Genomic DNA, 12,597 nt, shown 5'->3' with positions numbered 1-12,597 from the left:
CGCAAAACTACTGTTTGATCAAATTAACCTCATGTAGCAAGAAGCCCATTCCATTTTTTTTGTTGACCAAATGTGACAATCATTGACCTCCATACAAAAACTAGGCTTGTGTGAAAAAATGAAGTAAATGCCACCTGCTGGTGACAGATTTTTGGCACAGTTATCCCTCTCGCTTTGCCTCTTCCTCTCTGGTAATGACAAGATAAGGTCAGAGGAGTCCTGTTGAATATCAAAAAACAGCTTTATTTCCTGACTTAAGAGGTGAAAGGCAGTGTTGCTGGGTCATTCTCACTCACAGGTAGTATGGAGTCTCACAGGTAGTATGGAGTCTGCGTGGGGCTGCATCTCAAATCACACCCTGGACCCGTCAAACTCAACTCTGGACATTGAAGACAGTTCCACTGCATGTTTTCTAATCAGGAAATGATTTAGGCATGGCTGCAATTAATAATCAGGTAGAACAGAAAACCAGCAGGCTCCAGACCTCATAGGGTAAGAGTTGAATAACCCTGCCCTACATACATTTAAGTTTACTTCTTTTGGCCAGAGATTTAATTTGGGGAAAGGTGTCATTAAAGATGTAGCCTTTATCTTGGATCCTGGTCTTGGCACCCAGTCCTGGGCCTGTATTCATAAAGAGGTGTAGCCTTTATCTTGGATCCTGGTCCTGGCACCCAGTCCTGGGCCTGTATTCATAAAGAGATGTAGCCTTTATCTTGGATCCTGGTCTTGGCACCCAGTCCTGGGCCTGTATTCATAAAGAGATGTAGCCTTTATCTTGGATCCTGGTCTTGGCACCCAGTCCTGGGCCTGTATTCATAAAGAGGTGTAGCCTTTATCTTGGATCCTGATCTTGGCACCCAGTCCTGGGCCTGTATTCATAAAGAGATGTAGCCTTTATCTTGGATCCTGATCTTGGCACCCAGTCCTGGGCCTGTATTCATAAAGAGATGTAGCCTTTATCTTGGATCCTGGTCCTGGCACCCAGTGCTGGGCCTGTATTCATAAAGAGATGTAGCCTTTATCTTGGATCCTGGTCTTGGCACCCAGTCCTGGGCCTGTATTCATAAAGAGATGTAGCCTTTATCTTGGATCCTGATCTTGGCACCCAGTCCTGGGCCTGTATTCATAAAGAGATGTAGCCTTTATCTTGGATCCTGGTCCTGGCACCCAGTCCTGGGCCTGTATTCATTAAGAGATGTAGCCTTTATCTTGGATCCTGGTCTTGGCACCCAGTCCTGGGCCTGTATTCATAAAGAGGTGTAGCCTTTATCTTGGATCCTGGTCCTGGCACCCAGTCCTGGGCCTGTATTCATAAAGAGATGTAGCCTTTATCTTGGATCCTGATCTTGGCACTCAGTCCTGGGCCTGTATTCATAAAGAGATGTAGCCTTTATCTTGGATCCTGGTCTTGGCACCCAGTCCTGGGCCTGTATTCATAAAGAGATGTAGCCTTTATCTTGGATCCTGGTCTTGGCACCCAGTCCTGGGCCTGTATTCATAAAGAGGTGTAGCCTTTATCTTGGATCCTGATCTTGGCACCCAGTCCTGGGCCTGTATTCATAAAGAGATGTAGCCTTTATCTTGGATCCTGATCTTGGCACCCAGTCCTGGGCCTGTATTCATAAAGAGATGTAGCCTTTATCTTGGATCCTGGTCCTGGCACCCAGTGCTGGGCCTGTATTCATAAAGAGATGTAGCCTTTATCTTGGATCCTGGTCTTGGCACCCAGTCCTGGGCCTGTATTCATAAAGAGATGTAGCCTTTATCTTGGATCCTGATCTTGGCACCCAGTCCTGGGCCTGTATTCATAAAGAGATGTAGCCTTTATCTTGGATCCTGGTCCTGGCACCCAGTCCTGGGCCTGTATTCATTAAGAGATGTAGCCTTTATCTTGGATCCTGGTCCTGGCACCCAGTCCTGGGCCTGTATTCATAAAGAGGTGTAGCCTTTATCTTGGATCCTGGTCCTGGCACCCAGTCCTGGGCCTGTATTCATAAAGAGATGTAGCCTTTATCTTGGATCCTGGTCTTGGCACCCAGTCCTGGGCCTGTATTCATAAAGAGATGTAGCCTTTATCTTGGATCCTGGTCTTGGCACCCAGTCCTGGGCCTGTATTCATAAAGAGGTGTAGCCTTTATCTTGGATCCTGATCTTGGCACCCAGTCCTGGGCCTGTATTCATAAAGAGATGTAGCCTTTATCTTGGATCCTGATCTTGGCACCCAGTCCTGGGCCTGTATTCATAAAGAGATGTAGCCTTTATCTTGGATCCTGGTCCTGGCACCCAGTCTTGGGCCTGTATTCATAAAGAGATGTAGCCTTTATCTTGGATCCTGGTCCTGGCACCCAGTCCTGGGCCTGTATTCATAAAGAGATGTAGCCTTTATCTTGGATCCTGGTCCTGGCACCCAGTCCTGGGCCTGTATTCATAAAGAGATGTAGCCTTTATCTTGGATCCTGGTCTTGGCACCCAGTCCTGGGCCTGTATTCATAAAGAGATGTAGCCTTTATCTTGGATCCTGGTCCTGGCACCCAGTCCTGGGCCTGTATTCATTAAGAGATGTAGCCTTTATCTTGGATCCTGGTCTTGGCACCCAGTCCTGGGCCTGTATTCATTAAGAGATGTAGCCTTTATCTTGGATCCTGGTCCTGGCACCCAGTCCTGGGCCTGTATTCATAAAGAGATGTAGCCTTTATCTTGGATCCTGGTCTTGGCACCCAGTCCTGGGCCTGTATTCATTAAGAGATGTAGCCTTTATCTTGGATCCTGGTCCTGGCACCCAGTCCTGGACCTGTATTCATAAAGAGATGTAGCCTTTATCTTGGATCCTGGTCTTGGCACCCAGTCCTGGACCTGTATTCATAAAGAGATGTAGCCTTTATCTTGGATCCTGGTCTTGGCACCCAGTCCTGGACCTGTATTCATTAAGAGATGTAGCCTTTATCTTGGATCCTGGTCTTGGCACCCAGTCCTGGACCTGTATTCATTAAGAGATGTAGCCTTTATCTTGGATCCTGGTCCTGGCACCCAGTCCTGGGCCTGTATTCATTAAGAGATGTAGCCTTTATCTTGGATCCTGGTCTTGGCACCCAGTCCTGGGCCTGTATTCATAAAGAGATGTAGCCTTTATCTTGGATCCTGATCTTGGCACCCAGTCCTGGGCCTGTATTCACAAAGAGATGTAGCCTTTATCTTGGATCCTGATCTTGGCACCCAGTCCTGGGCCTGTATTCATAAAGAGATGTAGCCTTTATCTTGGATCCTGGTCCTGGCACCCAGCCCTGGGCCTGTATTCATAAAGAGATGTAGCCTTTATCTTGGATCCTGATCTTGGCACCCAGTCCTGGGCCTGTATTCATTAAGAGATGTAGCCTTTATCTTGGATCCTGGTCTTGGCACCCAGTCCTGGGCCTGTATTCATTAAGAGATGTAGCCTTTATCTTGGATCCTGGTCCTGGCACCCAGTCCTGGGCCTGTATTCATAAAGAGATGTAGCCTTTATCTTGGATCCTGATCTTGGCACCCAGTCCTGGGCCTGTATTCATAAAGAGATGTAGCCTTTATCTTGGATCCTGGTCCTGGCACCCAGTCCTGGGCCTGTATTCATAAAGAGATGTAGCCTTTATCTTGGATCCTGGTCCTGGCACCCAGTCCTGGGCCTGTATTCATTAAGAGATGTAGCCTTTATCTTGGATCCTGGTCCTGGCACCCAGTCCTGGGCCTGTATTCATAAAGTGTGCCAGTAGGAGTGTTGGTCTCGGACCAGTTTAGATCAGTGGTATTCAAACTTTTTCAGCGGGGCCCGCATTTTTTTCACCATCATTTCTCACGACTCCACCAATACATCAGCAAATAACCTTCAATTCATTGTATTTTTATCTCTTATCGAAACAAAAAGAAACCAATAAATACATTTACTCAATACAATTTTATTTTTCAAATTATCTTTCTCAAAAATGTTTGTATAGTGTCCCATACAATAATTTATACTGTTATTTTTGTAAATCTATATATTTTTTAATGTATTTGAATTTGGTGTTCCAACACTCCTAATCTTTCCACAAACCCAACTGCTAGTGGGGTCGCGACCCGATTTCGAATACCACTGATTTAGATCATAATGAATAAGAGGACGGACACGGTGGACCTGATCCTATATCAGTACTCTTACTCTGAGACTCTGTGAATCTGGGCCTTGTATTTGGGTTCTGTATAAATGGTCTGAGTGTCAAGAGGTTGGTTCTGGGTGGTCTGGTTCTGGGGAGGGCTGCAGTTTGGACTCCATCGCTGCCACTCAGCCACTACACAGTCTGATGAGTGCAGCCTGCAGCAGCGCTGTGTGTGTGCTACCATGTGTGTTATTGTAGGTCTCTTTGTGTTTATCAGTGTATCAGTCGCCGCACAGTCTGACAGGGTTGTTCCCTATGATGCCCAGTTCGTAGAGGATGGCCAGAGTGGCAAAAACAACATAGCAGAACAGAGAGACGATCCCCAGCTTCCAGTCCAGCTTCCAGCCGTTTATATGGACTGCCACAAAGAGAAAGACGATAGAGAGGAGGAGGGTGGCGGAGATGAAAACCAGACCGGTGCTGTTGACCTCCACAGGGTTGACCGTGTCCACAAACACTGTCTTAATGAACCAGGGAAGACCCAGACACAGCATGTCAAACACATTAGAACCCACGATGTTGGACATGGCCATGTCGGCTTTACCTGGAACAGAGCAACAGAGGGGTGGAGAGAGAGGGGGGAGAGAGAGGAGGAGAGAGGGGAGGAGAGAGGGGGGAGGAGAGAGAGAGGAGAGGAGGGAGGGGACAAGTAAGATGACATATAACACTATGTTGTACATGTCTGTTTTACCTACACTACATGACCAAAAGCATTTGGACACCTGCTCGTCGGGCATTAATATGTAGTCGCTGCTATAACAGCCTCCACTCTTCTGGGAAGGTTTTCCACTAGATGTTAGAACACTGCTGTAGGGACTTGCTTCCATTCAACAACGAGCATTAATGAGGTTGAACACTGATGTTGGGCAATTAGGCTTGGCTCGCAGTCGGCATTCCAATTCATCCCAAAGGTGTTCTATTGGGTTGAGGTCAGGGCTCTGTGCAGGCCAGTCAGGTTCTTCCACACTGATCTTGACCAACCATTTCTGTATGGACCTCGCTTTGTGCATGGGCCATTGTCATGATGACACAGGAAAGTGCCTTTCCCAAACTGTTGCCACAAAGTTGGAAGCACAGAATCGTCTAGAATGTCATTGTATGATGTAGCGTTACGATTTCCTTTCAATGTAACTAAGGGGCCTAGCCCGAACCATGAAAAACTGCCCAGACCATTATTCCTCCTCCACCAAACTTTACAGTTGGCACTATGTATTCTGGCAAGTAGCGTTCTCCTGGCATCCGCCAAACCCAGATTTATCCATCGGACTGCCAGCTGGTGAAGCGTAATTCATCAGTCCTGAGAACGCGTTTCCACTGCTCCAGAGTCCAACTGCGGCGAGCTTTACACCACTCCAGCCGACGCTTGGCATTACGCACGGTAATCTTAGGCTTGTGTGCAGCTGCTCGGTCATGGAAACCCATTTCATGAAGCTCCCGACGAACAGTTCTTGTGCTGACGTTGCTTCCAGAGGCAGTTTGGAACTAGGTAGTGAGTATTGCAACCAAGGACAGACAATTTTTACTAGGTGCTTCAGCACTCGGCGGTCCAGGTCTGTGAGCTTATGTGGCCCACCACATCGTGGCTGAGCCGTTGTTGCTCATAGACATTCTACTTCACAATAACAGCACTTACAGTTGACCAGGGCAGCTCTAGCAGGGCAGAAATGTGATGAACTGGCTTGTTGGAAAGGTGGAATCCTGACGGTGCCACGTTGAAGGTCACTGAGCTCTTTAGTACGGGCCATTCTACTGCCAATGTTTGTCTATGGAGAATGCATGGCGGTGTGCTCGATTTTATACACCTGTCAGCAACGGGGTGTCCACATACTTTTGTGTATATAGTGTAAGAGAGAGATGGGACTTAAGTATGACTTGAACGATTATGATAAGGGGGACATCTAGTGGAATAAGTTGCAGCTGTGGGCTCCATTTCGCTCTGAAGTAATATGTCTCTATGTATCTACTGACCTAGAAAAGAGATGTATCTCAGGGGGACTAAAGGTCAGAAGGGATTAGAAATGAAGCTACAGTAGTAGTTACCTTCTCTGGCGACCATGACACTAGCCACTGTGTCTGGTATACTGGTCCCTGCAGCTAACAGAGTCAGGCCCATCACTGTGTCTGGGATACCCAGAGTCTCTCCTGTTATATACAACACAGAGAACACACCGTCAGATACACAGGACATAGAGTCAGGCCCATCACTGTGTGGGATACCCAGAGTCTCTCCTGTTACATCTCAGACATAGAACACAACACTGGGTCAGATAGAACACAAAACAGGGTCAGATAGAACACAACACTGGGTCAGATAGAACACAACACTGGGTCAGTTAGAACACAACACTGGGTCAGATAGAACACAACACTGGGTCAGATAGAACACAACACTGGGTCAGTTAGAACACAACACTGGGTCAGATAGAACACAACACTGGGTCAGATAGAACACAACACTGGGTCAGATAGAACACAACACTGGGTCAGATAGAACACAACACTGGGTCAGTTAGAACACAACACTGGGTCAGATAGAACACAACACTGGGTCAGTTAGAACACAACACTGGGTCAGATAGAACACAACACTGGGTCAGATAGAACACAACACTGGGTCAGATAGAACACAACACTGGGTCAGTTAGAACACAACACTGGGTCAGATAGAACACAACACTGGGTCAGTTAGAACACAACACTGGGTCAGATAGAACACAACACTGGGTCAGATAGAACACAACACTGGGTCAGTTAGAACACAACACTGGGTCAGATAGAACACAACACTGGGTCAGTTAGAACACAACACTGGGTCAAATAGAACACAACACTGGGTCAGATAGAACACAACACTGGGTCAGATAGAACACAACACAGGGTCAGATAGAACACAACGCTGGGTCAGATAGAACACAACACTGGGTCAGATAGAACTCAACACTGGGTCAGATAGAACACAACACTGGGTCAGATAGAACACAACACTGGGTCAGATAGAACACAACACTGGGTCAGATAGAACACAACACAGGGTCAGATAGAACACAACGCTGGGTCAGTTAGAACACAACACTGGGTCAGATAGAACACAACACTGGGTCAGATAGAACACAACGCTTGGTCAGTTAGAACACAACACTGGGTCAGATAGAACACAACACTGGGTCAGATAGAACACAACACTGGGTCAGATAGAACACAACACTGGGTCAGTTAGAACACAACACTGGGTCAGATAGAACACAACACTGGGTCAGATAGAACACAACACTGGGTCAGTTAGAACACAACACTGGGTCAGATAGAACACAACACAGGGTCAGATAGATCACAACGCTGGGTCAGATAGAACACAACACTGGGTCAGATAGAACACAACACTGGGTCAGATAGATCACAATGCTGGGTCAGATAGAACACAACACTGGGTCAGATAGAACACAACACTGGGTCAGATAGAACACACCACTGGGTCAGATAGAACACAACACTGGGTCAGATAGAACACAACACTGGGTCAGTTAGAACACAACACTGGGTCAGATAGAACACAACACAGGGTCAGATAGAACACAACGCTGGGTCAGTTAGAACACAACACTGGGTCAGATAGAACACAACACTGGGTCAGATAGAACACAACGCTGGGTCAGATAGAACACAACACTGGGTCAGATAGAACACAACACTGGGTCAGATAGAACACAACGCTGGGTCAGATAGAACACAACACTGGGTCAGATAGAACACAACACTGGGTCAGATAGAACACAACACTGGGTCAGATAGAACACAACACTGGGTCAGATAGAACACAACACTGGGTCAGATAGAACACAACACTGGGTCAGATAGAACACAACACAGGGTCAGATACAACACAGGCTCAGATACAACACAGGCTCAGATATGTCATACATTGCAGTCAGGCCCATCACTGTATCTGGGACACCCAGGGTCTATCCTAACATAGAGAGCATAGGTAGATAAAACACACATGACGTAGGTAGATATAACACACATGATGTAGGTAGATAAAACACACATGATGCAGGTAGATATAACACACATGATGCAGGTACATAAAACACACATGATGCAGGTAGATATAACACACATGATGTAGGTAGATAAAACACACATGATGCAGGTAGATATAACACACATGATGCAGGTACATAAAACACACATGATGCAGGTAGATATAACACACATGATGTAGGTAGATATAACACACATGATGTAGGTAGATAAAACACACATGATGTAGGTAGATATATAACACACATGATGTAGGTAGATATAACACACATGATGTAGGTAGATATAACACACAGGATGTAGGTAGATAAAACACACATGATGTAGGTAGATATAACACACATGATGTAGGTAGATATAACACACATGATGTAGGTAGATATAACACACATGATGTAGGTAGATATAACACATATGATGTAGGTAGATAAAACACACATGATGCAGGTAGATATAACACACATGATGCAGGTACATAAAACACACATGATGCAGGTAGATATAACACACATGATGTAGGTAGATATAACACACATGATGTAGGTAGATAAAACACACATGATGTAGGTAGATATAACACACATGATGTAGGTAGATATAACACACATGATGTAGGTAGATATAACACACATGATGTAGGTAGATAAAACACACATGATGTAGGTAGATATAACACACATGATGTAGGTAGATATAACACACATGATGTAGGTAGATATAACACACATGATGTAGGTAGATATAACACACATGATGTAGGTAGATAAAACACACATGATGCAGGTAGATATATAACACACATGATGCAGGTACATAAAACACACATGATGCAGGTAGATATAACACACATGATGTAGGTAGATATAACACACATGATGTAGGTAGATATAACACACATGATGTAGGTAGATATAACACACATGATGTAGGTAGATATAACACACATGATGTAGGTAGATATAACACACATGATGTAGGTACATAAAACACACATGATGCAGGTAGATATAACACACATGATGTAGGTAGATAAAACACACATGATGTAGGTAGATATAACACACATGATGTAGGTAGATAAAACACACATGATGTAGGTAGATATAACACACATGATGTAGGTAGATATAACACACATGATGTAGGTAGATAAAACACACATGATGTAGGTAGATAAAACACACATGATGCAGGTACATAAAACACACATGATGCAGGTACATAAAACACACATGATGCAGGTAGATATAACACACATGATGCAGGTAGATATAACACACATGATGTAGGTACATAAAACACACAGGATACAGGTAGATAAAACAAACATGATACAGGTACATAAAACACACATGATGTAGGTAGATATAACACACAGGATACAGGTAGATATAACACACATGATGTGGGTAGATAAAACACACATGATGTAGGTACATAAAACACACATGACGTAGGTAGATATAACACACATGATACAGGTACATAAAACACACATGATGTAGGAAGATATAACACACAGGATACAGGTAGATATAACACACATGATGTAGGTAGATAAAACACACATGATGTAGGTACATAAAACACACATGATGCAGGTAGATAAAACACACATGATGCAGGTAGATAAAACACACATGATGTAGGTAGATATAACACACATGATACAGGTAGATATAACACACATGATACAGGTAGATATAACACAGATGATGTAGGTAGATAAAATACACATGATGTAGGTACATAAAACACACATGATGCAGGTAGATAAAACACACATGATGCAGGTAGATAAAACACACATGATGTAGGTAGATATAACACACATGATACAGGTAGATATAACGCACATGATGCAGGTAGATATAACACACATGATGCAGGTAGATAAAACACACATGATGTAGGTACATAAAACACACATGATGCAGGTAGATATAACACACATGATGTAGGTAGATATAACACACATGATACAGGTAGATATAACACAAATGATGTAGGTAGATAAAACACACATGATGTAGGTAGATATAACACACATGATACAGGTAGATATAACACACATGATGTAGGTAGATATAACACACATGATACAGGTAGATATAACACACATGATGTAGGTAGATATAACACTCATGATACAGGTAGATATAACACACAGGATACAGGTAGATATAACACACATGATGCAGGTAGATATAACACACATGATGTAGGTAGATAAAACACACATGATATAGGTAGATAAAACACACAGGATACAGGTAGATATAACACACAGGATACAGGTAGATAAAACACACATGATGCAGGTAGATATAACACACAGGATGTAGGTAGATAAAACACACATGATATAGGTAGATAAAACACACAGGATACAGGTAGATATAACACACATGATGTAGGTAGATAAAACACACATGATGTAGGTAGATAAAACACACATGATACAGGTAGGTATAACACACATGATGTAGGTAGATAAAACACACATGATGAAGGTAGATATAACACACATGATGTAGGTAGATATAACACACATGATGTAGGTAGATATAACACACATGATGTAGGTAGATAAAACACACATGATGCAGGTAGTTAAAACACACATGATACAGGTAGATATAACACACATGATGCAGGTAGATAAAACACACATGCTGCAGGTAGATATAACACACATGATGCAGGTAGATATAACACACATGATGTAGGTACATAAAACACACATGATGTAGGTAGATAAAACACACATGATGCAGGTAGATAAAACACACATGATGTAGGTACATAAAACACACATGATGCAGGTAGATAAAACACACATGATACAGGTAGATATAACACACATGATGCAGGTAGATATAACACACATGATGCAGGTAGATATAACACACATGATGCAGGTAGATATTACACACATGATGTAGGAAGATAAAACACACATGATGCAGGTAGATAAAACACACATGATACAGGTAGATATATAACACACATGATGCAGGTAGATATAACACACATGATGCAGGTAGATATAACACACATGATGTAGGTAGATAAAACACACATGATGTAGGTACATAAAACACACATGATGTAGGTAGATAAAACACACATGATGCAGGTAGATAAAACACACATGATGCAGGTACATAAAACACACAGGATACAGGTAGATAAAACACACATGATGCAGGTAGATAAAACACACATGATGCAGGTAGATATAACACACAGGATACAGGTAGATAAAACACACATGATGCAGGTAGATAAAACACACATGATGTAGGTAGATATAACACACATGATGTAGGTACATAAAACACACATGATGTAGGTAGATAAAACACACATGATGTAGGTAGATAAAACACACATGATGCAGGTAGATAAAACACACATGATGCAGGTAGATATAACACACATGATGCAGGTAGATATAACACACATGATGCAGGTAGATATAACACACAGGATACAGGTAGATATAACACACATGATACAGGTAGATATAACACACATGATGTAGGTAGATAAAACACACATGATGTAGGTAGATAAAACACACATGATGCAGGTAGATATAACACACATGATGTAGGTACATAAAACACACATGATGTAGGTAGATATAACACACAGGATACAGGTAGATATAACACACATGATGTAGGTAGATATAACACACATGATGTAGGTAGATATAACACACATGATGTAGGTACATAAAACACACATGATGTAGGTAGATATAACACACATGATACAGGTAGATATAACACACAGGATACAGGTAGATAAAACACACATGATGTAGGTAGATAAAACACACATGATACAGGTAGATAAAACACACATGATGTAGGTAGATAAAACACACATGATACAGGTAGAATATAACACACAGGATACAGGTAGATAAAACACCATGATGTAGGTAGATAAAAACACACATGATGGCAGGTAGATATAACACACATGATGTAGGTACATAAACACACATGATATAGGTAGATATAACACACATGATACAGGTAGATATAACACACATGATGTAGGTAGATAAAACAACATGATGTAGGTAGATAAAACACACATGATGCAGGTAGATATAACACACATGATGCAGGTAGTATATAACACACATGATGCAGGTAGATATAACACACAGGATACAGGTAGATATAACACACATGATGTAGGTACATAAAACACACATGATGTAGGTAGATAAAACACACATGATGTAGGTACATAAAACACACATGATGCAGGTAGATAAAACACACATGATGCAGGTAGATAAAACACACATGATGTAGGTAGATATAACACACATGATACAGGTAGTATATAACACACATGA

The sequence above is a fragment of the Salvelinus namaycush genome, unplaced genomic scaffold (assembly GCF_016432855.1).
Source record: "Salvelinus namaycush isolate Seneca unplaced genomic scaffold, SaNama_1.0 Scaffold780, whole genome shotgun sequence".
Taxonomy (NCBI): domain Eukaryota; kingdom Metazoa; phylum Chordata; class Actinopteri; order Salmoniformes; family Salmonidae; genus Salvelinus; species Salvelinus namaycush.
The sequence above is the reverse complement of the archived record's forward strand: the minus strand, read 5'-3'. Positions refer to the sequence as shown.